Raw genomic sequence first — 6000 nt, forward strand, 5'->3', positions numbered from 1 at the left:
TAAAAATATTTTTACAGTTCAATGGTATTGTTAACCTAATAGCTTATCCATCTCTGTGGTTTTTTCTTTCTTTTTAATGAAAAAGAATTTATCTTGGCCTTCAAAAAGCTCATAGAGGGGGTACAAATGAGAAATGAGGGGTGCCTGGGTGACTCAGCTAAGTGTCCGACTCTTGGTTTCGGCCCAGGTCATGATCTCGTGGTTTGTGAGATCAAGCCCTGCTTGGGGCTCTGCATTCACAGTGCAGAGGCTGCCTGGGATTCTCTCTCTCCCTTTCTCTGCCCCTCCCCCGCTTGCTGTCTCTCAAAAAAATAAACTTTAAAAGGATACACCGTATAATAAAGTTATATACTACATTCAGTGAGGTTAGTTGTTGAAGTTAACTCTGGACAGATAGGGGAAGCTTTACAGAAGAGTTGACAGTTCGGCTGCTCTTGGTTGGTAATAGCCTGTGGCCCATATGCAGGTTGCTGTCTTCTTTGAGCTGAGTGCCCCTGTGCTTCCAAAGCTTACTGTATGTAGTATCTTCTAAGCAGTTGCTTCGCCTTTCATTACGTTGCAAGGCCCATCTCACTGGCCTTAGTACTGCCTCACGGTTTTAGTTGGTGCTCAGATATTTGGTGACACGAACTCGGCTTTATAAGCCATGCTGTGGGTTTGGATTTCAACCAGTAGGAGTATTTGGAGATTACGGCACAGATAGGACACAAACCAACCTGTGTTTTTGGTGAGACGTGGCGGTAAGAATCTGGGAGGGAAGAGGCTCTGCACAGGAAGAATCAATCACTAGGATGCTACTGTAATAGCCCAGGTGAGATATGCAACAGCCCGTCCTGAGAAGCCCTCGTTCAGCGGTGTTGTGGGATGAAGGAGTGATGAGGCGAAGAAGAGTACTGCAGAAAGGAAGCAGTAGTCCTGTAGTGTAGAGAAGGAGTAAGCCACTTGAAGGGAGTGAAGTGCTCGGAAACAGTGTTGATGCGTTGAATGCATGGGAAAGGAGGCTTAGGAAGAGTGTGTGGAAAATGGGGCTCTACCAAGACAGGCAAAGAATTTGGGGGAGAATGGATGGGAGGCTTAAGCATGAATGCAGACTAAGACGAGACAGAAGCCAAAGATAAAAGTTACCAGAAAGGGAAAGAATAAGAGCAAGAACACAGATGGACTCAGCTTTGCTAAAGGAGGAAGTTTTGCTAATACAGTCATTAGAAAGTCACTACCGGCACATCAACAAGCACTCAAGACATTTCCAGTGGGAAAATAAGTTGGTACGAGTCGAGAGAGAGCAATCTGGTATGTTCTTTTAAAATCATGCATTTTGCTTTTGCCCTAACAATTCCATCTTTAGGTAGTTATCCTACAGATAAACTAGAACATGTGTAAAATGACAAATTGCTACCACTGTTGAAAACAGGTTAGACAGAAGTCATCAGGGAACCAGTTAAATGATACACTCCATATGTGGAATACTATGCAGCAATGAAAAAGGATCAAGGTTTTTTGCAACGATAAAGGGTACAGAACAGTTTCTAGCATGCTTCAAATTTAATTGAAAAACGAATATACCCCATTTGGTTATAGAATATGTCTGAAGAGTACATAGAAATAGCTGCTTTGGGGGAAGATAGCTGGAGTAGAGAACAGATGAGGAGTCTTTTCACATTGCCATTTTTGAAACATCTCAATTTACTATGTATTTTTTATAGTTCATGTTTGAGAGAGAAACAGCGCGCCAGTGGGGTAAGGGCAGAGAGAGAGGGAGACACAGAATCTGAAGCAGGCTCCAGACTCTGAGCTGTCAGTACAGAGCCCGACATGGGGCTCAAACTCACAAACCATGAGATGGCCTGAGCCAAAGTCAGCCGCTTAACTGACATAGCCACGAAGGAGCCCTAAGTTCTTATATGTTTTTTTAAGTGTTTTATTTATTTGGGGTTTGGGGAGCAGAGAGAGGAAGATAAAGAATCCCAACCAGACTCCACACTGTCAGCACAGGGCCTGACACAGGGCTTGATCCCATGACCCTGAGATCATGACCTAAGCTGAAATCAAGAGTTGGACGCTTAACTGACTGAGCTACCCAGATGTCCTCCAGTTTTTTTTTAATCTTTATTTATTTTCGAGAGAGAGAGAGAGACAGTACGAGCAGGGGAAGAACAGAGAGAGAGAGGGAGACACAGAATCCCAAGCAGTCTCCAGGCTCCAAGCTGTCAGCACAGAGCCTGACGCGAAGCTTGAACTCCCGAACCGTGAGATCATGACCAGAGCCAACGTCGGCTGCTCAACCGACTAAGCCACCCAGGCGCCCCTTCCTATAGTTCTTATATTTAAAAAATCTTTAAAAAATTAAGTCCAGACAATAGAAAAGGTAATTGAAGAAGGATGGTGTTCTCACTAGGAAAAAGGCAAAATGGGTAAGTGTGTAGCACAGAGCTCTGAGCACAGTAAATTTCTATGACGTAAAAATATTGTCATTGTCAAAAATAGTTTCTAAAAATTCAATTTGGGGGCACCTGGTTGGCTCAGTCGGTTTTGTTCAACTCTTGACTTTGGCCCCCAGGTCATGATCTCAGGGTCATGGGATTGAGCTCAGCATGGAACCTGCTTGGGATTCATTCATATTCATTCTCTCTCTCTCTCTTTCTCTCTCTCTCTCTCTCTCCCTCTCCCCCCGCCCCCGCTCATGCTCTAAACTTAAAAAAAAAAATTTAAAATTCCATTTTATTAAATATAAATAGTATGCTGCTCCTAGAAAGGTGGAAATATGCGAGGTTCTGTTAATTACACCAAGTACCATATTAAAGGAGAGATCTCATTAATGGTTCCTGGTTGTTGTCAGAATGAAATTCATACTCTTCCTGACCTGACTTTATTTATCTTTCCAGTCTTATCTCATGTATGCAGTCTCCCCTCCAACCAAGTGGAGTACCAGGACATGGCAGAAGTTAAATACACATCATGCACTCTGTTGTTCTCAGGATACAGTCTATGATCCAATTCCTGGAGTATCTTGGGTTCCTATTTACTGCTTCCTATGAGGGTAAGGTTGATTTTTATAAAAGGCTAAAAACTCACTAAGTACATTCTTAGACAAGCCTAAGATTGTTACTTAAATGTCACATGGGATGAATCACTTTATAAAGCTGGTTCTAGAAAACAGGGTTGATACTGGACTATTGTATTTATCTTTTCCCATTTTTAAAAAAATACTTATTTTGAGAGACAGAGAAACCATGAGCAGGGGTGGGGCAGAGAGAGAGGGAGAAAGAATCCATGTTGAGCGTGGAGCCTGATGTGGGACTCGACCCCATGAGCTGCGAGATCATGACCTGGGTGGAAACCAAGAGTCAGAGGCTTAACCAACTGAGTCACCCAGGCGCCTATAGATTAAAAGCTTTTATGAGAGATTAGTTTTAGCGAATACAGCTTTTGTCTTTTAAGAAGAAAAGTACTAGGTCTTCATTTAAAAGTATTTCTCAGGGGTGCCTGGGTGGCTCGGTTAAGCAGCCCACTTAGGCTCAGGTCATGATCCCACGGTCTGTGAGTTCGAGCCCCGTGTCGGGCTCTGTGCTGACAGCTCAGAGCCTGGAGCCCATTTCAGAGTCTGTCTCTCCCTCTCTCTCTGCCCCTCCCCTGTTCATGCTCTGTCTCTGTCTCAAAAATAAATAAACGTTAAAAAAAAGAAAAAAAGTATTTCTCAGATGCCCAGATATCAGGCAATGTAGGGTGTCGAGGAGGTCCCACAGTTGTGTATTTCACAGACCAGTAATACACATTTTTCACATTGCTGACTTTTTGTTTTGTCGGGTTAGACGATTTGCAAACAACAATCAAACCTGACTGACGTCCACTGGCACTTTCACTTTATAAAAGGTCAGTACATAAAGAACAGGAGGGATTATTTCAGAATAAAGGATAGTCTTTTTAGTAGAATACATTTAGATTTGCAACAGAATTACTGTGGAGACTGACTTTTGGTTACTTTGGAGCAGTTGCTCCCAAATCTGCCTTCCAAATAGAACCATTCTGTTTCTTAAAACACACACACACACAACAACAAAAGCCTGATCTCCACTGATACGGATTACATCAGAATTTGTTATTTTTAGAAGTTCTCCAGGAAATTTTAGTATGCAGCCAGGACTGAGAACATCTGCTACAGTAGATACAAAACCTCAAGGAACTTACAATCTAGTGAGTTCAAAGCAGGTTATCACCAACTTAAATACCCACAAGGCCAGTGAAATGGGTTACGCAGCTGACTGTTACACCAACTTGGGAAGACCAGGAATAAAGTTTTCCAGACAGAAAATAAACATACAACATACAAATGAACAGGCAACAGCAAAGCACCGAGACTTCTCAATACTAGAAGCTAGAAAGAGCGATGCCTTCAAGTTCTCAGGGGAAATGATCTCTGATCTAGAATTCTTAACCAGTCACCACCACTCAAGTGGAGGAAAAAGGAAGGAATTTCCACATCTCTTTCCCCAAAATCTTGCCTCCTGGGTAATGATTCCCAGGAAGTGGAGGAAATGCTTCACTAAAATAATGGAAGAATCCAAGGAAGAAGACCTGGAATGTGGGGAACAGAAAGGGCGGCACTGGATGCGAGCTGAGCAAAGTCCACGTTCCGGCGTGGAGCTCTACATGCATGTGGCTGCCTGAGCCAGGTTGGGAGACACCCACATGAGTGTGTTTCTGTCAGTAACAGTCGTCACAAGAGCTTGCTGTTACCAATAATTTAATACATTTCACTTCTTGACCTTGGACTAATCCTTCATGTAATAACAGAGGCCCTCAGGTGCTTGCTTTTACCCCTCTACAGGGAAATCCCTCCTAAGAGCTGCATTTACTTTTTCTATTTACTGTTCTATTTTTATGTTTTGACATTAAATCTATCACATAGCTTCAGAATTTATGCTTCTCCGAGAAAACGGAGTATCATGTCTTCCCTATTCCTCCTGGTAAACACAACTAAAAGTTCTGGAAAAAAATGTGAAAAAAAAAAAAAGCCACCTAAGAAGACTCTGAAGATCCGGTCAACTGGCTCGGAATCTCAGAACCCAAGGATCAACACAGTGGTGAGTTCCTTGGATTTTCTTGTCTCGTGTATCCCAGAGCTGAGGCTGAGGAAGCCAGCAACCAGGAAATGCCAACAAAGAAAGACAAAAAAAGCCCCAACAAAAGCCTGCTCTCTCTAGCCAAAGGACCACAAAAGGGGCAGCCTTGTAAGACAGCCTTTAGCCAACCACAGCTCTCTTCCAGGCAAACACTACTGTACAGGGTTGAATAGTGGCCCATAAAACAATATGCCCACATCTTGGAACTTGTGATGGTAGCCTCATTTGGAAAAATAATCTCTGTAGATATAAATAAGTTAAGGATCTTGAGATAAGATCATCGTGGATTATCTGGATGGGTCCTAAAGCCAAGACAAGTGTCCTTGTAAGAAACAGAAGGTGGCCGTGAGAAGACAGAGTCAGACTCCGAGATTGGAGTTATGCAGGGGCAAGTGAAGGAGTATCTGAAGCCACCAGAACCTGGCAGAGGTAAAGAATGGTCCCCTGTAGACCCTTTGGAGGGAGCACAGTCTTGCCAAAACCGTGATTTCAGGCTTGTGTCCTCCAAAACTGTGAGAATAAATTCCTGTCTGTTTAAGCCACTGAGACTGTAGAAATTTGTTACGGAAGCCCTAAGATTAACAAAAATAACTACAGAAAAGACTGTTTCCTTATCCTGGCCATGTTGGCAAAGGCCCGGGGTAGCCTAGACTTCCACATTCATGAGGCTGTAATGAGATACCCCAACACCTCTGCCAAGATGGTGTCAGAGAAGACCAAATAGGGAGGCAAAACTTTCATCCCACTGGGCAGCAAGGAAGCCACTTCCCACGGTGAGAGAGGAGCCTGGACCTCCACACCCACCACCAAGATCCCTCTCCCCCTCTCTTATACGCAGTCTTAGAAGAAGCCTACTGAAGAGTCAGGACTTCCACCACTG

This window comes from Panthera pardus, unplaced genomic scaffold, assembly GCF_024362965.1.
Source record: "Panthera pardus isolate Hobbes unplaced genomic scaffold, ASM2436296v1 HiC_scaffold_3, whole genome shotgun sequence".
NCBI lineage: Eukaryota > Metazoa > Chordata > Mammalia > Carnivora > Felidae > Panthera > Panthera pardus.